This window comes from Macaca thibetana, chromosome 20, assembly GCF_024542745.1.
Source record: "Macaca thibetana thibetana isolate TM-01 chromosome 20, ASM2454274v1, whole genome shotgun sequence".
NCBI lineage: Eukaryota > Metazoa > Chordata > Mammalia > Primates > Cercopithecidae > Macaca > Macaca thibetana.
This window is the reverse complement of record NC_065597.1, coordinates 69,245,743-69,269,275: the sequence shown is the minus strand read 5'-3', so window position 1 is coordinate 69,269,275 and position 23,533 is coordinate 69,245,743. Positions and strand designations below refer to the sequence as shown.

At 41.8% G+C, this 23,533-nt stretch overlaps 1 protein-coding gene and 1 pseudogene across 8 annotated transcripts in view; both read left to right on the top strand.

Moving 5' to 3' along the window:
* LOC126944763 (uncharacterized) overlaps window positions 1-8,132 on the top strand; it is a 465,255-nt pseudogene extending 457,123 nt beyond the window's left edge. Inside the window, exon 2 of the transcript XR_007722168.1 lies at window positions 2,306-8,132. The product of XR_007722168.1 is annotated as an uncharacterized LOC126944763 (transcript). The remainder of the gene's footprint in view (window positions 1-2,305) is intronic.
* The window catches only part of RBFOX1 (RNA binding fox-1 homolog 1), a 2,487,135-nt gene that overhangs the window by 1,149,079 nt on the left and 1,314,523 nt on the right, over window positions 1-23,533 (top strand). The window lies entirely within an intron of this gene.

Here is a 23,533-nt window from a genome sequence, read left to right as displayed (position 1 = left end):
CTGTTATTGCCACTGGCTGGTATTGAGTAATCGTACATAGGTGGGGTGAGTTGAAGGCAGTCTGAATTATAAAACGCCTTCCTTTGAAGTCAAATCAATTTTTATTCTTAATCTGTGAACATGAGATGGGAACAAATAACTTCTGAGTGAAATAAAGATTTCTTAGCCTGTCAAGATTTATCTTATCAGGCTGAAGAGGTGGGATTCCTGTTAGCAACTGGCAGTTTTAAAAATCCATTCGCCTGAGGAAGTGTGAAAACAGTCTGCAGAACAGAGACACTGAGCTCTTGCTGCATTGAGTGCTTATTTGCTCCTTTTTTACATTTCCTGCTTGAGACCTCGCCAGGTCCAACTTTAAAACATTTGCAGGCTAATGGGAGTGTGTGCACAGGGAGTATCAGAAATCATTTCCTTAGGGGAGGAGGTGTTTTGTGGTGCAAAATGTTGAGGTTCTGTTGCCAAAACACCAACTGCAAGAGGGTATTTTCTGTGAACTTCATGGGTGGCTTTCATAGGGAATTGTCCCTGTCATTCTCGGATGTCTTTTATTGGCCCTTGTTTTGCCAGAGTGGGGGTGAGGGGGGAACACCTTCCCTGTGTCATTTATCTTTAACAAAGAAAGCCAAAATAATTCTATAAATGAAAGTCATGCACATGTGGAACTTTGAGTGCAGCTCTAGAGTATTTTTTTTTTTTTAACCCTCCTACGACGAAGCCAAAAGAAGAAAACTGGTTGTATTTCTCTAACATTTTTAGGCAGATGATCGTTTCTGGGCAGGAGGAAAATGCCAAAGCATGTGCAGTTTCTCTTTCAGCTCGTTCGAAAATACTCTAGGAAAAGACCCCTGTGGATTCTGTGCCGCTTCTGTGATGTGTGGAATCATGTGATTGCTGGATAGCCCCCTTGGAAGCCGGCCAGTCCAGCCTGTTCAGCATCCAGATGGGAACCCGGAGGCGCGTCTCACAGCGGACTGTTGATTAACCCAAGGTCACCTGGCTCTGGTTTGTGACGGAGCGAGGATGAGTATCCAGAGGTTTCCAGAACCTCAGCACAAAGGGTATCCATGATGAACAGACATTTCCCTCTCCCTTCTCTCTCCCTTCCCCTGCACAAACAGTGCAAAAAACACACTCCCTTGTTGGCCAGGACCCAAAGACGTATTATCATACACATGTCTTTCTGTGCATGGGGGGATCAGCAGGGGTGCCAGTGAACTTGGATTACTCTTTGGATCACCCTACTGCCTCCAGCTCCCCTCTCCATTTTATTTCCTGACTCAGTCTCCTATTTGAGCTAATTTACCACTTGTGTAGGGGTACATTCCTTGACTTCTCAGAGCCAACGAAGCCCCAGTCCATGATTTCTTCTTCTTTTATGACGAGCTCTCATATGACATTTATCCCAGTGGAAATTTCATATCGATTATCTGTGGTTCTTTGAGTGTTCTCTCTTTCCCCTGGACTCCAAGATCCTTGGGATCATTGGCCTTGTCATTTATGTTCCCGCTTACGTCCTATAGCCTGGCATTTAGTGAGGAGGTGTGTTGTGTTGGATTTTGTTTGTTTGTTGTTTGTTGTTGTTGCTTTTTGCAAGGGCCCCAGCAAAGTATCACAAAATACTAGGTGACTTCAAAAGACAGACATGCATTCTCTCACTGCTCTGGAGCCTGAGAGGCTGAAATCAAGGTGTTAGCAGGGACATGATCCCTCTGAAGGCATTCAGGGTGAATCCTTCCTTGCCTTCTCCAGCTTTTGGTAGTTGCTGGCATTCCCCGGCATTCTGTGGCTTGCAGCTGCGTTTCTGAAAGCTGCCTCACTCCCAACCTCTGTTTACATTGGTGTCTGTTCACATCACCTGTCCTCTATATGTGTATCTCTGTGTCCAGATTTCCTTCCATTTGTGAGACCAGCAGTCCTTGGTTTAGGTCCCAACTAGTGGTTTCGTGACCCCTGTGTTAGTTTCCTAGATTGCAGTATTAAGTATCACAAGCTTAGTGGCCTAAAACTACAGAAATATATTTTCTCACAGTCCTGGAGCCTGGAAATTTGAAATCAGGGTATTAGCAGTGCCATGCATTCTTCAAAGGACCCAGGGAAGAATTCTTGCTTTCCTCTTTCAGATTCTAGTAGTCATTAGGCACCTGGCGGCCCTCAGCTTTGAGATGTGTCACTCCAGTCTCTGGCTTGGGCATCGCATAGGCTTCCCTGTGTTTCTGTGTGTCTCCAAACTTCCTTCTTCTTGTAAAGGTATCGGTCCCCAGCCTGGGCTCGGCGGCTCACGCATATAATCCCAGTACTGTGGGAGGCTGAGGCAGGTGGATCACTTTGAACTCAGGAGTTCGAGACCAACCTGGGCAACATGGAAAAACTCCATCCCTACAAAAAAATATTAAAAATTAGCTGACCATGGTGGCCTGTGCCTGTAGGCCTAGCTACTTGGAGGCTGAGGTTAGAGGATCACTTAAGCCTGGGAAATGGAGGTTGCAGTGAGCCAAGGTCATGCAACTGCCCTCCAGCCTGGGTGACAGAGTGAGACCGTATCGCAAAAAAAAAAAAAAAAAAAAAAAAAAAAAAAGAAAATAAGTGTCAGTCCCTGTATTTAGGGCTCATCTTAATTCACTATGACCTCATCTTAATTACATCCATAAAGACCCTATTTCCAAATAAGCCCACGTTCTCACATTCTGGGAGGCAATGGATTTCTGGGGGTTGTTATGCAACCTAGTGTACAAGGCAGTACACACTTATTGAATGCATGAATGAATGATAATGCTCTGGGCCCCGGCAAGTCTCGGCCTGGAGAATTGAGTCTGCATGCCTGCGTAGAATCAAGAACAACATGCACTTCAGTGGAATTTGGGAAGGGTCAGGGTCTGTTGACAGAAATGGAAAAACCCTCCAAGCGCCTCACCCTCTCTTAAGAGACTCCTCAAGATTGCTTTGCTGTTCTACCCTCTGCAGACTGTTTTTAATATGTCTATTTAAATGCAAATTTTGACTTTCTGTCTGTAATCATATAAAATGTTTGGCACTAAAATTTTAATCAGGAATGTAATTTTATATAGAGGCGGTAATGGAGTGGTAGGCCACCCATAACAGAATGAAGCTTCCCCGGTGTGGATTCCCAGACTATGAGAGTGCTGGCCTCCCTGCTCCCGGCTGAGCCGGGAAAACCCTGCCCAGCTCCAAGAGGTTCTTCTCAAAGATGATTCCTGATCCTAAGCATGTCCTGTGTCCTGTCACCAATCTCATCGTCCTTTATAATCCAAACGGGGTGATCCGGTGTTCTTCCTCTGCGTCCTCTGGTCTTCTAGCATCCTGGATAGGCCGTGCATGTTTAGAAAGAGGGTCTCCACCCAGCCCCCACCTAAGATGATGGCTCATTTATCAAGACCAGGCTGGAGGCTCAGCCACCAGAGCTTCTGTTGTTTGGGAGGAAGGCTGCCAGCAGCAGATGTTTGTCCTCGCCTCAGCTCCCTGCAGCCTTTGAGCTCCATCTGCCGCACACTCGAGCACAGCTGCCAGTGCTTCCCCTCCATGCTCACCTTTCACCTCTCATGGAGGCTGGGGCTTCATGCATCTGGGTCCAACAGGGAGATGGTGACCCAGACCCTGCGACCCTGGTGCCACAATCCTTCCCAACAGCTCGCTGGGCGTCTTTCTGCACTAGCCTGTCAGCATGCTGGAAGCAGTTCCAGTGGAGGTTGTTGAGCAGGGTTGCAATTGCAGCCCATCACTTTGGTCTTGGTGTCCCAACTTGTTAGGACAAGAGAGTCAGAGCACACACAGCCGTCTCCCGGCTGGATCATCCGGTGGAGTGGGAATGTGCACATGCCCCCCATTTCTAACTAAGATATACATTGTCTCAGGGCCTTTGCAATGTCCGCTCCCTAGTCCTCAATGATCTTCACTGTTGGTCATCCCAGAGCCCAGTCCAAACGTCACCCTTTAGAGGGGCAGCTGTCAGTCTTCCCAATGAAAGTGTATGCCAACCCCCGCATCACGCATGGGCTCAACAACCTCTGTATTTCCCTCATTGCTATTATCTTCATCTGTAATTCTCATCTTTATAATATCTCTTGAATGGCTCTTTAGGAGAATTACTCTTCTTACAGTGTGCAAAATGGATTGCAGGGATGGTGAGAGGTGGGTGGAAATGTTGGAAAGGGGACAAGGGTACAATTGGTAGCACTGATCTTGTTGAGAGAGGGTTGGCCCTGGAAGAAGAAAGCAGCAATGGAGCAGGAAGTAATTAGACATAGAAGAGAGCTCTTCACGTGGGAGGTGAGGAGAATGGGTGATTGTGATTGTGTGTTAGGACTGAGGAAGGAGGAGGAGGATGCCCAGCTTTCTAAACTGGGTATTTGAGTGGATGGGGGTGACTTGCCGAAAATAAAGAATGGTTTGAGGAGAAAGATGCTGTACTCATTTTGGAAATGTTGAGTTTTGGGCCCCTGTAGAAGACCCAGCTGAGATTTGCAGGTATGTATCAAATGGAGAATTCATCAGAGAGGCAATGGTACTCAAAACCATGAGAGTGAAAGGTGCTTTCTTGGGAGAGAGGCAGGATAAAAAAAATAAAGTGGCCCAAAAGTAGGATGACCACACATCCCAGTTAGCCAGGATATTCCTGCCTTATACCTGTTGTTCCACCCTAATTTCTAACAGCTCCCCAACCCTTTCACTTTTACGTGTCTCAGTAAACTATATCGTCACCCTACCCACATGAGAAGGTTGGGGAAATTCGGAGCTCATAGAAGGGCATAAGAACCCACTGAAAAAAAACTGAGTCTGAGCAGAGGGGTAGAAAGAAAAACCAGGGTAGTGTTGGGTCACGTGTGCCAAGGGTAGAAAATTGACAAGAGAGGAATCATTCATGTCAAATGGGTCACAGAGGTGAAGTCATACAAGCATCAAGAGGTTGCGTTGGATTTAGCTACCCCCCAAAAACAAAATAAAATAAATAAAGGCCTGACGACCTTGTAATAATGATGGTGGGAAAACGCCAGAGATAGATGGCTTTGAGGAGAAAACCGTTGATGAGAAAGTGAGACCGTCAGTTCCACTAAGCTGTACTGTGCAAGAAGGGAGAGATGTTAGAGGAGTTTGCAGACATGGGCATGAGAGAACAAGAGAAGGTTCCTGGGATGGGAGGCATTTGAGCATGCCTCAGTCCTGGAAAGGGGCCTGATGGAGAAAGCTTCAGGAGGACGGTGTCCACATGATAGAGCAGTGTTCCCGAGGGAGAGAGAGCAGATGCAGGAAGGGACACCTTCCCTGTTAACAGGCAAGAAAGAGCAAGTTTGGGTGTAAGGAAGTCCGTAGGCTTTATGGCGGGGATTTGCAGAGAGTAGCATTTATTTTCTCCTCTGAGGTAGGAGGCATCTGAGAGGTGGGGGAGGTTGAAGATGGAAGGAAAGTAGACATTTGCTTTAAATAGCCACATGGAAAATGGGAGAAGGAATTGGCTCATTCAGAAGATTTTTATTGGGTGCCTTCTGTGCTCCAAGCGCTGGGATTCAACTAGTGAAGAAAACAATCCAATGGGACTGATGTTCTCCTTGGAAAGAGAACAGTGACAGTGGTGGAGGCAGCAAGGGGAACACTGGAGGCTGAAGACCCCTCCCAGCTTATAATGATGCGGCTGTGAGGGGTGAATGGTGGGGATTTTTTTTTTTTTTTACTAGAACTCAGCAGCTTGGGTCTAGACACAAAGAAAATGGATAATGGATGGTCTAGAGATGGCAGCACAGAAAGGAAGGTGAGTTGAAGTTCTGAGGGTACAATAAATGGCAGGTAAAGTTATGGACCATTTGACCAAATCTCGGTGTGAAATAAAGAGCATACTTGGGATGTTTCTTTCTTTTTTTTCTTTTTTTCCTCTGACATGTATTGCTATCGTGAGTGTCCTTGAACAAATCTCTTTGGGGACATATAAAACTATTTCTCTAAAATAGATGTTAAGAATAGGAATGCTGGGTCCAAAGGAAAACACATAATCGATTTAGGTAAATATTGCCAAATTGTCGCAAATACCTCACCAGTTGGAGCCGCTGTCAGCGGTACCCAAAGCACCTCCTCCCCTTCACATACCCTTGCCAACATGGGCCATTATCTTTCTGAGTTTTACCAAGTGGAGGAACAAACCAAAGGCCCTCACATTTTTCTGTGCATTCTGGTGATTGTTTGTCTTGGCGAGCATCTTCTTTTTTAAATGATCTTGCTGGGAGACTTGTGGTATGCAGTGATGACTATGGAAGTATTTTAGGGGGCAGGTCAGAGAGGGGATGCCTGTCAGGTTGGGGCAAGGGGACTTGGGAATTTTTTGGAGGAAATCAAATGGGAAACAACAGAATTTATCTGAGAGCTGGAGAAGAAGGGATAGATCCTAGAGACATTTTCATTTTTGTTGTATTTTATTTTTATAGATTTAGGATGTACAAGTACAGATTTCTCACGTGCGTATATTGCATAGCGATGAAGTCTGAGCTTTTAGTGGACCCATCACTGGAATAGCGAACATTATAACCAAAAGGTAATTTTTTAACCCTCACCTCCCTCCACCCTGCAATCTTATGCGATCTCCACTGTCTATTATTCCACCCTGTATGTCACGTGTACCCATTGTTTAGCTCCCAGTTATAACTAGAGACATATTAGTAAAAATGCAATGGGCTTGATGACCTTGCAGGAAGTCAGGAGGGAGCGATCAGCACTGATAGAGGCTTATATCTCTGGAGTTTGAGTGACCATGCTAACTTTTAAACAGGAGGAATGATGCAAAAGAAGATGCAGATTTGGGGCTCTTTTCCAAGGTCTTGCCTTTACCTATTGGATGTCAACTATCTTCTTGGGTCATTGAATAGGAGCTGTTCCTCTTGGCTTGTGGCACAGATGAGTTTGCTTCTGTCATGCCGCTGGGGACATGGGGTCCTGTGTGCTAGGCCAGGCATTGGGCCGATGTATGCCTGGGGCTACCACATCTGCTGCTGCTGGAACTGGGTCTGCCCTCTGTCCCTAGGGATTCCAGTGAGTGGACTGCCTCGCATTATCATGCATTCACCTGGTCAGTTTCTGCACGGGCTATTTACAGGGCACAGGTTTCATAGCTGTCTTCCCTGCTGCAATGCAAATTCCACAAGGGCAGAGACCATGTCTGGCTTGTCGATCGTCCTCTCCTAGGAAAAGGCTCTGCGAAGTTTTCCTGTAAAGGGCCACACAGGAAATATTTCAGGCCTTTTGGGCTGTGCCATCTCTGTGGCTACTCAACTGTCTTTGTAGAGTGAAAGCTGCCTTGATGATACGTAAACAGATGGGTGTGGCTGTGTTCCAATAAAACTTTATTTATGGATGCAGAAATTTGAATTTCACATTATTTTCATGTGTCAAAGAATAGTATTCTTCTTGTGATTCTTTTTCCCCAACGATTTAAAATTGCAGGAGCCATTCTTAGCCTATGAGCCATACAAAGACAGGCAGTGGGCCTGTGGTCTGAAAGCATGGTTTGTTGATCCCGTCCTGAAGTTTAGCACAGGGCCTGTAATGCAGTAAACACTCATTTCGTATTGTGGAAGAAAAGAAAGAAGGAGCATAAGTTGTGTTTTTGTGCTTGCTTTCTCTTGCAGAGTGGGTAAAGGGATGGTACTAAGGATTGGTAAAACAGGAAGATTTGGTATCGGTAGGTCTTCATCCTGCTCCTAATGCATGGTGTGACCTGGAGCCAGTTTCTGCAGCTCTTTGGGCCTCAGCTGTTCTATCTGAGGAGATAGCTTCATTAAGGGATGAAGGGAGAAGCCTAGCTTCATTAAGGAATGTGAAAATGCTTTTACAACTGGGCGCGGTGGCTCATGCCTGTAATCCCAGCACTTTGGGAGGCTGAGGCGGGCAGATCACCTGAGGTTAGGAGTTCTAGAGCAGCCTGGCCAACCTGGTGAAACTCCATCTTTACTAAAATATACAAAAATCAGTCAGGTGTGGTGGTAGGTGCCTGTGATCCCAGCTACTTGGGAGGCTGAGGCAGCAGAATGGCTTGAACTCAGGAGGTAGAGGTTGCAGTGAGCTGAGATCATGCCACTGCACTCCAGCCTGGGCAACAGAGTGAGACTCTGTTCCAAAAAAAAAAAAAAAGAGAATTATTTTCCTCGCAAGCCCACTGAAAAGTGTTAAGTTATTACCCAAAGCAGGAGAAGCAGCACAATAGACCAGGAAGGTCTAAATCCTGACAAGCCAGTACTTACGCTGCAGCCAGCCCAGGGCTCAGCTGCAGAGGCAGCTAAATCCTAACGGTGAGCAGGAGGATTTGACATCTGGTGCCCAAGAAGTTTGTTAAGGTTGCCCAGTCACTTGTTGACATGTGCTAGCAAATTCTCATGCTTTCTCCAAAAAAAAAAGGGTATACTATGGGCTTCACTCCCACAACATTTTGGTAAATCTTCCAAGAAGATCTGGCTTTCTTCTTGTTAAAGGAAGCATTTGATGGCGGCCTAGATGAAAGAGATGTCAGATCTGAGTGACATTATGGCTGTTATTAAACTAAAGCTGAACCTCTTAAACTTGGCATCAGTTGACTCTCCTGTTTGTCAGAAAACCTATGCAGGATGCCATGTGGTCTGGAGGACGCAACAGCATAATTGCGTCTTTTCTTTCTGGATGGCGTCTGTGCCGTTAGACAGTTCTTTTCCATCTTGCTTTCTTCCTTGGGTGAGGACAAGATGAATTCACTGAATGCACCAAGCCCCTTCTGGATAAACAGCATGGGGCCGGACGCAGTGACTCACGCCTGTAATTCCAGCACTTTAGGAGACCAAGGAGGGCGGATCATGAGGTCGGGAGTTTGAGACTGGCCTGGCCAGCATGGTGAAATCCCGTGTCTACTAAAAATACAAAAATTTGCCAGGCATGGTGACATATGCCTGTAATCCCAGCTACTCGGGAGACTGAGGCAGGAGAATTACTTGAACCCAGGAGGCAGGGGTTGCAGTGAGCCAAGATTGTGCCAGTGCACTCCAGCCTGGGTGACAGAGCGAGACTCCATCTTGGGGGAAAAAAAAAAAAAGAAAGAAAAACAGCACAATGAACAAGAAGAGTTCAGTGGTTACAATCAAATTTTAAATCAATTGTCAAAGTACAAGCCACTACTAAGCAGAAGGTGGGATCTGGTTTTTGTTTTGTTTTTTAAAGCGTAACGGATCCTCTATGGTATGGGAATTTTAAGGGAAAAAAAAAAAAAAAAACAGTTTCTCCTTCTCTGCAGTACATTGACTGCTGCTATCACTCTCTTTCTACCCTGAAATGTTTCTGTTTCACTGCCATTCATCTCTGTTGATTGGTTTTGCTTTTTTTTTTTTTTCTTCTAAGATGTTGCTAAATTTGCTTGTAAAGTTTTGTTTATTCATCGGCACTCGGTTGAAAGGTGCTGGATCATTAATCTAACTATTCAAGGTTAACCATGCTTTATGCTGAAATTACCTTTTTATGGAACAGATTTCAAGGTTTTGCAAGAGTTGAGTGCTACCTCATTTTTGACATTTCAGCAATGAATCCTCTTTGAAATGTGATTTGAATCCAATCATCATCTTATTTGTGGAGGAAGATAAAAATAATATACAAATATTGCAGTAAAATTGCATTTTTCCCTGCCCCCTAGTTATGCATTTCAATTCAGCTAGATTCTGCTAGGGTGGCACCCAGCAATGGCATCCCTGCTTTAATTCTATCCTTCATTTTTTTTCCCTCCCAGAAGGCTTAAAACATATTTCCTTTCTATCTAACCTAAGTTGTACAGGGCTTCTGAAGAGTGTGTGTGGAAGAAATGGAGCTTACACAATGACTTCTATACCTTATTATGGAATCTCAGGGTAAACAGGGCTTTAGAGGTCATCTAATTCGTCTCGTTTTGCAATTACAGAATTATTTCTTTGAAAGAACAAATGAAGAATCTCTTCTTCCAGGCCTCTTTGTAAATGTGTGAACAAGTTTATAAGTGCCTCCATCTCAGAGTGTGTGGATGTGGTGTTTTAATTAAAGACCAAGACTGCAAGCTTTGCTGTTTTCTCCGATCTGATGTAGCCACAGTTCCCACGTCGCATCGTGGAGCTGTTGCTCAGTCCGTGACCTGGGAGGTTTCTTTTCTAACCAAAGTGTACCCTCCCCTTAGAACTAGTCTGCAGGGGCTGGTGCCAGACAGCCTCTCTTAATAAACTCACACCCAGAGACTGCTCCATTTCTGTGTAAATGATAGCTGTGTCCGAGTGGGTCTCACTCACCCTATTTCAGCAGCACCGCCTCCCTATTTGCTATCTACACATTCTCTCTCCCCTCGTTAAAGTTTGCTCTTCCAAAGCTTTTCAAACTCTCAAACTCTCATTCACTCTAAAATATTTACAGATTAACCATGTTCAGCCTCAGCATGGTGTCACCATGGGAAGATGCTATCAGTGTGGACAAGATAAAGCTGCTAAAGCTGGTTGAGCCAAGCTTTTTCATATTTAAATAATGGAAACAGGACAGGCAGTATGCAGAGTTAAGGACATGGTTCTTGGTTCATATTCTGCCTTTGCCACGTCCCAGCTGTGCCCATGACATTACTTAACCTCTTTTGCCTCAGTTTTCTGTATCTTTATTTTTATTTTATTTTATTTTTTGAGACAGAGTCTCACTCTCTTGCCCAGGCTGGAGTGCAGTGGCGCCATCTTGGCTCACTGCAACCTCCTCCTCCCAGGTTCAAGTGATTCTCCTGCCTCTGCCTCCCCGGTAGCTGGGATTACAGGCATACACCACTACACCCGGCTAGGTTTTGTATTTTTAGTAGAGACAGGGTTTTACCATGTTGGCCAGGCTGGTCTCAAACTCCTGGCCTTAAGTGATCCGCCCGCCTCAGCCTCTCGATGTGCTGGGATTACAGGAAGTTTTCCCCATCTTTAAAATGGACACAGTAATAAACCTACTTTCTAACACTATTGGGAGAACAGAACAAGGTAATGCACAGAAAGTGATTAGCACAGTGATTCGTGCATCACGTCTACACATCATAGTTAGCAAAAAGCTAAGCAAATTATTTTGTTGCTGTGAATTATCAGATTCTGGTACCAGGAAGCTGAAATACTCGTCTGCGGGAAGAGTATGCCAATGAGATCTTTGTATGGGAGAGCCTCTCCAACGTTAAGTGTGGGAATTCCATTTAAGAACACATTTCTTTCTTTTTTTTTTTTTTTTGAGACAGAGTCTCACTCTGTCACCCAGGCTGGAGTGCAGTGGCACAGTCTCAGCTCACCGCAAGCTCAGCCTCCTGGGTTCACACTATTCTCCTGCCTTAGCCTCCCGAGTAGCTGGGACTACAGGCGCCCACCACCATTTTTTTGTACTTTTAGTAGAGACAAGGTTTCACCATATTAGTCAGGATGGTCTCGATCTCCTGACCTCATGATCCGCCCATCTCGGCCTCGCAAAGTGCTGGGATTACAGGCATAAGAACACATTTATAAGCTTCACACTGCTGTCCTGTTGTCATGATGATAAGTCAAACTTACTGTAGCTTAGTTTGGGCAGGACATTTTGACTGGGAACACTAGTACCCATAAAGGCCCTGTTTACAGTCTTGTGTGAGCCTTTTTTTAACCACTGAGTATATTTTCTATTATGACTTATCGTCCACTTCTTGCTGTGTATTGGCATGAGGGAGTCTGGATCCTCCTCCATTTGTTCATCCAAAAATTACTGAATAGCTAATTAACCGCAATGCTGGGTACACATCAAACATGATCCCTGCACCTTTGGAGCTTATATTTGGCAGAAAGGATAGAAAAAGCAACAACAACCAATAAATGGAAAAATAAATAAAGCCATCACAGGTGGTAAGATATCTGTAAAAGAAACCAAGACATCCCAAAGAGAGAAAAGAAGTTCTTTTAGTATCTCCAGTTGCTAAAATAGTGTCTGACACATAGTAGGAACTCTGTGATTATTCACTGAATAAATGTTTAGGGTAAATGGAATACTTTAGGTAGGGGAATCCACAAAGATTCTCTGGGGAGCTCGTATTTGAACAGAAATATAAAGAATTATTCATGAGACAATCAAGAGGCCAGATAGGGCTGGGAGGAAGGGAAGTGTGGGTGGTGAGAAAGGCAGAGAGCTGGAAAGATATCGGATTTTTTGAGGAACTGCAGAATAAATCATCTCTGTGGTTGAAAAGTAAAGACAGAGGTGTTGGGGTAGTTATTGATTGCCCAAAGATGAGGCTCAGTGAGTACCCAGGACTATGACTGAAGTCATAAGTTCTGGAGAGGAACTTGGACTTTAATTGAAGTACGAGGGGAAATGACTAAAATCTTGTAAAGTCAAGGTCCATTGGCGAACACTCAATGAACTTCAAATCCATGCCTCTTAGGGTTGGTGACCCTGAAGGATGAAGAGTTGGCCTTGAGAATAAGGAGTTCTTGTAAGTTCAACCACTGGCTTTCAGTTATAGCCTTCATCACATCACTCACCTCCTGTAAGCATCCATAGCCTTCATTTTCAATGGAGAAAAAAGAAGTTGTGATGCGTTTCTCCCCATTGCTATTTTGGAATCCACTCAGAGCACTCAGCGCCTGCTCTTGTTCTCACTGGAATCTTGCTGTCCCATGCAACTTGACTTCTATTTACACTCCTCGGATTGGTATGTGCGAGTCTTGCTTGTGAGGGAAGAGCCACCCTAGATATAAAAGGACTTGATTAGGGGGGGAAAAAAACTTTTGAAGCTAGAGGTGTAAAAAAAAATAAAGCCATTAGCATCAACTTAAATTCAAGATATTTGGGATGATAAATCTGCTTACAGGCTCATAAAACAGGCACCAGCTCAAGGTTATGTGAAACAAAGAAAATATCTAGCATTGCTCAGCTCTTTTAGGCTGCCTAATTATATTTTTAATGTCATGGACTTGGGATTCTTTTTGCCTCTATGTTTGTTTTGAGGGTGTGTAGTGGGCACCTGTCAGTTCTGCAGCCCAGAATCCACGTCCCTTCTTCTCTAAGCGTGTCCAGTTTTCCCTCTGGTGATCATTTCTCCCCATTCTCAGTCCTTGTGACTTCCAGGAGAGCTTCGTCTTCCTCAGTCTACAGGGAACAAGTATGTGGCTTCCACCTGGTTCTCCGAAGCACTGTGTACCCCAGTCACTATGGTTGTTGAAAGGTGAGCATGCGCACCTATCAGAACCACTGACATGAAGTCTGTGGGATTTTTTTTTTTTTTTTTTTTTTTTTGAGAGAAAGTCTTGCTTTTGGCCAGTCTGGAGTGCACTGGAACGACTTCAGCTCGCTTCAACCTCGCCTCTCGGGTTCAAGCAATTCTTCTGCCTCAGCCTCCCAAGTAGCTGGGACTACAGGTGCATGCTAATGTTTTGTATTTTTAGTAGAGACAGAGTTTCACCGTGTTAACCAGGATAGTCTTGAACTCCTGACCTCATGATTCACCCACCTTGGCCTCCCAAAGTGCTGGGATTACAGGTGTGAGCCACCGTGCTTGGCCTCATCTGTGAGAGTTTTAAAATGTGTTTGAACTTGGTGGGGATGTAGGTCTGAAGCTGTTCGCGGCCGTTTTGGCACCATGTGGAGCCTAGGAATGAAACTCACACTCATAGAAAGTGTGAAGAAGAACAGAGAGAAGTGAAGACCGAGATTCAATGGCACTATTTAATGGTAATTTAAAACTGTGTTTGTTTTTATTTTTACTTATTATTTATTATTTTTAATTAATTTGTCTTTTACTTGACAAATAAAAATTGTGTATATTTGTCATGTGGTGTATATATACAATGGAATACTACTCAGCCTTCAAAAGAAGGAAACCTGGCTCGGCACGGTGGATCCTGCCAGTAACCTCAGCACTTTGGGAGGCTGAGGTAGGAAAATTGCTTGAACCCAATAGTTTGAGGCTGCAGGGAGCTATGATTGCACGACTGCCCTCTAACCTGGATGACAGAGCGAGACGCTGTCTCAAAAGCAAAAACAAACAAAAAGGAAATTCCATCATTTGCGGCAATATGGATGAACCTAGAGGACATTCGGTTAAATAAAATAAGCCAGGTACAGACATACAAATACATCATCTCGGTTGTATGTGGAATCTAGAAAAAGTTGAACTCGTAGAAGCAGAGAATAGAATGGTGGTTTCCAGGGGCTGACAGGTGGAGATGGAGAGTTCGGGAGATGTGGAACAATGACATCACTTGAAAGGTCCCTGGGTCCAGCTAAGCCTTAATTATCCCTCTAACTACTGAGTTACCTAAACTAGTAAATTCCCTTTTTTTTTTAACCTCTTCACCCAGCTTGGCTTTGCACTTTAGCCAGCTGCAACCAGAAAAATTCGAACTGTGGCAGGGTTGCTCATCAGTAAGTTCAGTTCATGAGGAGGACTCCGATGATGCATGCTACAGTGATTCAGCGGGAGAATTACTTTCCTCCTTCATAGAGCCCATTTTTCTGTGTCTATGGGCACAAGTTGGGAACGGAGAGAATAAGGAAACGACACTCACAGATGCATACAGGACTCTGCAGAGATGGTGCATGCAGTGTCAAGATGACCTCCCCACCACTAGGTTCCTCACATATCCTTCATTTTTTGTGTGTGTTTCTTTCAAGACTCTTCAATCATGAAACTACATCTTTTATTTTCCTTGATAGCGCTCAAGAAAATGTGGTCATTATGTTTATCATCATGAAAGCAGGCACCTAGTTTCTGAAATATTGGATTTCTTCACATGCATCATCTCTGTGGTTTCTCAGAACTCTAAAATGAAGGTCCGCTTAGTCCAATTGCTCTTCTAAGAATCTGTGATCTTTTAATCTTGGATTTCTGTACCTAAGCTATGGTATGAGGGTGGTGTACTCACAAGCAACTGAAATTGAATGACAGGAGTAAACACGAGGTAGGTTTTCCTCAGTGCTAATCAATGACGACCCTCCTGCTCAAAATTCAGCTCCGGCTGTAGCCACCAAACAAATCATGGGCCAGAGAGGCTCAGGGACTCGAAGACATGAGGCTGTACCCAGGAGAAATCAAGCTGTGGATTGGAAAGGCTCAGAATAAAAATTGATGCTGTCTTCCCAGGGTTTGGGATCATAGGATTGTTGTAGCTCTTTGAGCTACTTATGTGTACTACCATCTGAGTCACTGTCTCAGCATTTCCAGCAGAAATGCAACAGGGCTGGCGAAATGTCCAGGAGCAAATGACTTGTAAGCAGTTAGGAAGGCCAGGGAAAGGGTGTTTGGGCTAAATTGCTTTTGGTCAGGAGCTCCATCTTCTCATGGCTGTGAAATGACGCATACCTGAGAGAAGCCCCAGCTGAAAGCTGTGTCTGCATTGTTGTTCTCTAAATGGATGCTAATCCATTAATTAGAAGGTTTGCAGTTATCCTTGGCACTTTATGTGTGCATACATTAGTGTTTCTATTTATGCACATGCAATGGATGTATTTACATATCTGTAAACCCGAGTCTTTCCACCCACCTCTTAGAGGTGCCATTCTAATTATTTTCTGGTTTAGAGGTGGAAAGACAAAATCTGCCCCTCCCAACCCCCAAGTCCTGAATTTGAGTGGAGCTGTGGTGATAATACCAAACTGAAGGGCTGTGCAGGTACCTAGTGTTTTACTTTGTGCCAGTTATTTGTTAATGCGTGTATTAAGTTTTTTTAAAAAAATGTATTGGATGACTTCAGTGTGCTGGGCACTGTGTATGTTTCTGGGAATCAAATAGAGACCAAAACAGAGAAGGTGTCAGCCCTTTGCAACTTATAATTTAGGGAGGGACTGAAAAAAAAAAGCATGGAAGAAACGTATCAGGTAGTTATGATTTAAATTATTTAAATTAAATAAAATAAACTATGAATTAAAATTAGGTGATGCGATAGTATGTGGCTAGGTGAGTCTCTAAGCTTAGGTTATAAGTGATGACTTTTACAAAGAGACCACCCTGAAGTTAAAATCTGTATTATAAGTGGGGAGCTCCTATAAATATCCAGAGGGGGGGAAGGTAGTTTTGAGCAGGTGGATCAATCAGTGCAAAGGTCCTGGGGTAGAAACGAGCCTGGAGTGGTATGGGAACCAAGAAAGAGCCAGGCCAGAGTTGCCTTTTAGTGGATGATAGGGAAGGCAGCATGGAATGAAGTGGAGAGGTGAGTGGGAGACGGGCTTGTGGGGCCGGGTTTCTCAACCTCAGCACTACTGACATTCAAAGCTGGAGAATGCTCTTTGGTGGGGGCTGTCCTGTGTATGGTAAGATGTTCAGCTTCTCTGGCCTCTACCCACTAGACGCCAGTACCTCGCACTCCTCCAGTTGTGACAATAAAAATGTCTCCAGACATTTGCCAAATGTCCCCTCCAAATGTGACAAAATCTCCCTTGGTTGAAAAACCACTGAAATTGGCCTTGCCTGCAAGAAGTTCGAATTTATTCTAGGATCCATGGAAAGCCACTGAAAGTTTGAAGCAATTAAGTATCATGATTTGATTTACATTTTAAAAGATCATTGTGTTTGGTGTAAGCAAATGGATTGCAGGAAGGCAATGTGGAAGGGGAAAAAAGTTCATGGTCCCAGAGAGAGGTTATAATTGCCTTGATGGAAGGTGCTAGTCATGGCAACAAAGTTCTGTAGGCAGATAGGATTTGGGTAACGTTGGCAGAATTTATTTGTGGACCAGATGGGTGGGCAGGGAGAGAAGGAGAAGATTAAGTACAATTCTTAGATTTTTAAATAACAAATAGGATACCCCTCACATCCTCGAAGAGCTCACACTGAAGTGAGGAAAAACAAACACATATATTGCACTCATTACAGTGTGCTCTAATAAATGCATGAACAAAATGTTTTGGCAGCACTGAGGAGGGAGTGAATAATTCTTTCAGAGAAAGTCAGGGAGGATTGCTTAGAGGCTGTAAAAGCTTTTGAAGAATAAGTAGGATTTTTCTAAGTGGAGAAGGAGCTCAGGTTCCTGGTCTATAATAAGAGGAAACCATAGGAGATAATCCCTCTTCAATAATTCAAACTGCTGTCAAGGAAAATTATGCCCAGAGTGACTCTGTCCTATGGCCTGGGTGGGAAACTGGGGTGAATGTCCTAAATTGTTGTCTTTGAAAAGAGTGTTTTTAAAATTTGTGGCCCAACGTAGCCTTTTACTGATTCTAAGTATTTAAGATGTTTTGCAAGTGTTTTTACTGAAAACACTGAGTCTTATTTTGTCTTCATTGAATTTCAAAGGAGCATTTGTAGTAAGAAGAATATTTACACAGTTTTTCTAAATAATTGTTTGTTTCCTGGACCATAGAGTACCTTAAATATGTTACATTCTATAATTTATTAATAGTAATACAATTTTATGAAGAAATCAAGAGGTAAGAAATTCCAGATTATATATTTCTATCTCTGGAATAATAATTACTGTTTTCATTTGTAAAAAAACATTGTAAGGGAAATAAAAAATGTAAAATTAAAGCTAAATGTCATTGTATTCTATGCTTGCCGTAAGGTCAAAATATATGATCCTGATGGAATATGGTAATATCCCCTTTTCTCTCCTCCACGCACTGAGGAAGCTTTTCCTGGGACTAATAGACCCCCCTAATGGGATGCAGACAGTGCCTCCGAGTAGATGTTGTTCCATAAATATTTGGGGGCACTCCAGATTGGGACCTTGAGAACTAGATTTCCTAAATTTCCTCCTTCCTTCGCAGGAATTAAAAAGCATCCCTCAAATTGACAAGAAAATTGGATAATAAATTAACCATTTACAGTTTAGTAAATATATGGACAATTGAAGTTACACGTCACGGGGCATATTTTTATCAGACGCAACGCCAGATGAAGGCTAAACCGTATGACCCACCCTCTTCTGCCATGAATGAACAATGGACTGAAGTCTTTCATAATTGCCTGTTTCAAGATGCTCACTAAATCAGACAAGGAACTCCTGTTTTGTGTCTTAAAGGGAGGGTGGGCAATAGGCTGGGACACTGGAGTAAATGGAGCACTCTGCCATACTTACACTTTCCTTTGAAATTTGTGTTTGGGAGGCTTTAACTAGGAGTATATTTTGCAGCCAAATGCAGTTAGCTTTTTGACTGATGGAGCTGGTGTGAATTTTACCCTTCCATCTGTAGATGCAGAAATGTCACATTATTTCATTTTTCTAAATCAAATTAAATGACTCTGAGCATCTAGTCATTAGGATTTTAAGAAACTCAGTCACAACTATGAGTATAGGAAATGGGGATGAACAGTATCCCTTTCCCATATGCTAGATAGACAGTCACCGGTGGAGCTTAGGAGTGCTTCGGAGACAGGAAAGGACAGCTGGTCTTTGAGATATTGTGGGCATTAGGGTGTCAGGATGCTCATTACTCAAACCTGCTCAGTCCATTTAAAAAGGGACCACTTTGCAAATTCTGAGCCATGCATGGAACAAGAAATCTTTCTTAATATTTGGATGCTTCATGCGTTCAAATCCTTGAAGACCCACCAAATGCCCTGCAGCCTTCTCAGTTCCCTTTCAATCTTGGGATATCTCCCGTTTCTCAGAATTCACTGCTGTTGCTGACCTCCTTCTACTCATTTCCTTTCATCTTCTCCTACTAAGAAATTATTATCCCACATTATCTCTGCTCACTGTGTCTTTAGAAACACAACACTTTTCTTTAAGGAAAGGCAAGGCTATATTTTCCTTACCTCATCGTGTTATGTTAGACGTCCAAATGTTTTATGGGTGACCAATTAATTCATTTCATCTGGAAGGCTGTTAAGAGTAAAAGCAGGATCCTTGTAAGAACTGTGGCAGGAAACCAGCAAAACCACCCCTGTCCCAGGAAAACTGGGAATTATGTTCTCTCTCTGGAAGGAAGGAAGAAGAAAAGCGGGAGAGGTAGCCTGTTCTTTTTCCAACAAGAATCTTGGAAGGCATTTTCATTTTGGAAACTGTTTAGAAGACTGTACTAAATTGTTACTCTTTATTACCAACATGCATAGCATCCTGCAATGCAGACATCCATTTCTGTGCATCTCCACTGCTTCAGACAGGGCACTAGTGTTCCAAGCTTTGTGTTTCCATCACCAGCCCTGAAAGCAAAAATATGGGATCCTGAGTTCAAATCGGGCTCAGAAGTTGACGTATTGTTTGACCTTGAGCAATCTGGTCAATTTCTTAGTGTTTGTTTGCTCATCTGAAAACAAAAGGATAATGCTGATCGAGGCATATTGTAGAGATTAATTAGTTTCTGAAGTGCTGAGATCAACAGATGAAAGGCTTTAAGTGGAAATTATTTTGTTTTTAAAGGAATAATCGATGCATGTGAATAAAAGAGAACTTACTGAACTGAATTACAGGCACTTGGCTGCGGGTGGGAGTGGGGGAAGAAAGAATATTGCTTCTTGCAAAGAACCTTAAATTCACCCCCCAAAATAGCAGTGGGAAAATTGCTTTTTTTGTGATTCTGAAAGGATGAGAAATTATGCATAGGAAACGAGCTAGAATAAGAGGAGAATATATGCAGTTAAGACATATTTCAAAGTAACTTTCCTGGATAAACAACTAGGTATCTAATATATATTACATATATATAATAAATTATATATGTATAAATATATGTATAATATATGTAATATATCATATATAAGATATATATTATATATATATATTAGATAATGTGTGTGTGTGTGTTTATGTATTTACTCCACCAGTTCTCTGTGATTAGGTCTTAGCCAAATGCTTGTCTACCAAAACAGCTCAGCCACTCTTCCCAGAGAAGCTTAATGACCCCTAAGTCCTTGGTGAAAAGATCAGTTTGGGAATGAGAAACTATCTGTTTAAAAATCTCACAGCTGTGTATCGTGATGAGACAACTAGCACTATTGAGTGTGTTACTGTTTAAAACCACTTTTGCTCTTGTTACATTTGGTCTTTTCTCCAATAACTATTAGTATTGCCCTTGACATACAGATGGGAAAATGATAATCAGGGAAATTAAATGGCTAGTCAGTGGCCATTTGTTTAGTTAGGTGGTATAAGGAATATTCTGACCTCAACATTATGACTCAAAAGACTGACCATTTCACTGTCACGGAAAAGTCTACTAAAGATATGGTGACATCCAGCTGGCATATGGAAATGAATTATTTTCTAAGGGTTACAGAAGAATTGGAACGAAGACAGGATTTTTTTGTCAAAGAAAATAAAAATTTTTGACTATTAAATGAATGTATTTTTTATCATAGACATGGTGGAAAATGCCAACAAAGTAGGATTTCAAAATTTGCTCAAAGTCTTCCGAGTCAAATGAAAACTCTGTCAAAGCCATGTTATATTTCTTCTTAGCCTTTTATCCATGCATTTTAATAATATGGTTATGGTCATGTTATCCCAAATTCTTTTCAAATGTTATTTTAATGGCTCTGTAACTTTCTGCCTTGTGACTATGGCATGGTTGTTTTGACCTTTTCCTCATTTTTTGTAGATATTTAAGTTCTTACATTTTGTTTTAACTTTTATAATTAGCTCTGTAATGAATTTTTTGTGTGGAAAAATATATAATCATATATAAAGTTATTACATTACTACAGATTCATAGCGTTTGGATTATTGCATTTTGGGAAATGAATACTGTAGTGCTCTTTGTGCATATATCAAGTTTATATCAATACCATCTACACATTATATATCAAATTTTATAAATTAAATACGTGCAATTTATTATGTACCAAATATATTTCAATAAAGCTGTTTTTTAAAATGAGGGCCATGCTCGGTAGCTCACGCCTGTAATCCCAGCACTTTGGGAGGCTGAGGCAGGCGGATTGCCTGAGCTTAGGAGTTCATGACCAGCCTGCAACACAGTGAAACTCCATCTCTGCTAAAATGCAAAAAATTAGCTGGGCATGGTGGTGTGCCCCTGTAGTTCCAGCTACTTGGGAGGCTGAGGCAGAAGAATTAACTGAATCCAGGAGGTGGAAGTTGCAGTGAGCCAGGACTGCACCACTGCAATGCAGCCTGGGCAACAGAGCAAGACTCCATAACAACAACAACAACAACAAAAGACAACTGACACCTTTACTCTTATGGCAGTAACAGAGTAGCTTGTTTTGGAGTAATTCTGTCATCGATAGCAATTATAAATTCTGGGTAGGATAGTAAAAAAATCACCTTCTGTTTGATGGTACTCCCCGGCAACCATAAGTAGGCAGAAATTGAAGGGTCTTTGACCTTGGAAAGAGGGGAACTGTAACTTGCTAAAATGAGATGCATTTGGTATTGACCCCCAAAGTACACCCCAATCCATGTGGTTCAAGGAAGATGAGACTCAGGAAGGCTACAGTCTTACTGAGTTTGAGAAATAAAAGCCAGATGACCAGAATAGTTAAGAAAGTATCAATGAAAGATGCATAGATAGACTTGACTAGGAAGGAAGATGCAGATTTAACCTATAAAATCTACACAGATTCTGGTGGATCTCTGAGGCATGTATATCTAAAAGAGGCTCTAGGGGAGCCTGTGGAAAGCCATAGCTGGACGCCTGAAAGAACCGAGTGAATACACGAGGTGCTAAATGGGCAGAGGATGCAGAATGGGAGTGTGAATCCAGCAAGTTAACTGCCTGCTATAACAAAAATCAGCACTCTTCTGAGTAAGTTAACAAAATTCAGCCTCAGTAATATATTATCCATGATGTCCTTTTAAATAAAACTTACTAGATGTGTGAAGAAACAGAGAAACATAACTCATAGTCATGAGAAGAAGCAGTTAACCCTGACGTAAGCAAGATGTTGGAATTAACAGATAAGGACTCTGAAACAGCTGTTATAAGTCTGAATAGTAATTAAAGAAATAGCTAGTTATATAAAAATGAAAATTTTAGAATTAAAAGTAAAATATTTGAAATCACAATTTTACTAGATGGGCTAAGCAGGAGAACGGAGACAGCACAACAGATCAGTGAATTTAATATAGATTAATATATATTATTCAACTTGAAAAAAAGAGCAAATGATTTGATTATTAACAGAAGACTAGTGATTTATGGGATAATATCACTGTGCTGTGTTAAGATTACAGCCTCTAGGTACTTGGAGTCCCAGAAAGAGGAAAGAGAAGATAATGCATAAGTAATAGTTGAAATTTCCTCAAATTTGGTGAAATACTTTCAAGAAGCTCAAGAAACTTCAAGCAGGCAAAATATAAAGACAAGCACACCTAGTATGATTTTAATTTCCACATCATAGTCACAGTGATGAAAATAAAAGATTAAAAACATCTTGAAAGAAATCAAAATGAAAAAGAGACATTTCATGCACGGGGCATAGTGATATCAGTGATGGTCAGCTTCTCATCAGAAATAGTGGAAGCAAGAAGACGATATAATGACATCTTTTAATAATTGACAAAGAAAGAAATCTGCCCACCCAGAATTCTGTATTCATAAAAGAAATCCTTCATAGACGTTAATTGGAAGATGTATTCAGACAAATGAAAATAGGTGTTTTATTACCACTAGTCCTGTACTATAAGAACTGTACCTTTAAAGGGGATCTTCAGAGTGAAAGGAAATGATGCTAGGTGAAACTTAAAGAGAAGAACGAAGAGCAGTGAACATGGTAAATATGGGGATAATATAAAAGGTTATAATGCTTCTTTGAAAATATATGTAACTGTTTAAAGAAAGATGACATCACTGTTTTTTGGAGTCTGTAACATATGTAGACACAAATGATGAGAATGTTAAACAAAACTATACTGTTGAAAATTTCTTACACTTGACACGAAGTAGCACTGTATTAATGCTAAGTAGACTGTGCTGTGTTAAGATTACATATTTAATTCTGAGAATTTTGTAAAATATTACAAAAGTATATAGTGAGAAAGATACAGAAGGAGCTAAAATAAAATAATGCAAATATCACTTAACCCAAAATAAGTCTGAAAAGGGGGAATAGAGAAACAACAGCATAACAAAAACAATAGTAACAAAAGACAAAAAGAAATTAAAGAGCATATGATAAACCTAAGTCCAACTGTGTCAATCACTATATTAAACGTAAATGGACTAAATAGTGGTCTAATTCAAATTAGACCACTATTATCAGGCTAGATTTTTGAAAAAGAGCCATCTGCATGCTCTGTACAAGAGATGCACTTTAAATACAAAATACAAAACTCAAGTAGGTTGAAATGAAAGAACATAAAACAATATACATTCTAAACATAGCAATCCCAGAAAAGTCAAGAATTGCTATGTTAATATCAAAAAAGTCTACTTCGAGACAAAAGATGGTATTATCAGAAATAAAAGGGGAATTTCATAGTGAAAAATATGAGTCATCAGGAAGATATAACAATCATCGTGTTTATGCCTAATAACAGAGATTCAGATAAATGAGGAAAAACTAACAGAACAGAAAAAAATCAGTAAGGATATAAATGCTATATTAGTCCATTCTCATGCTGCTATAAAGACCTGCCTGAGGCTGGGTAATTTATAAAGGAAAGAGATTTAATTGACTCACAGTTCTGCA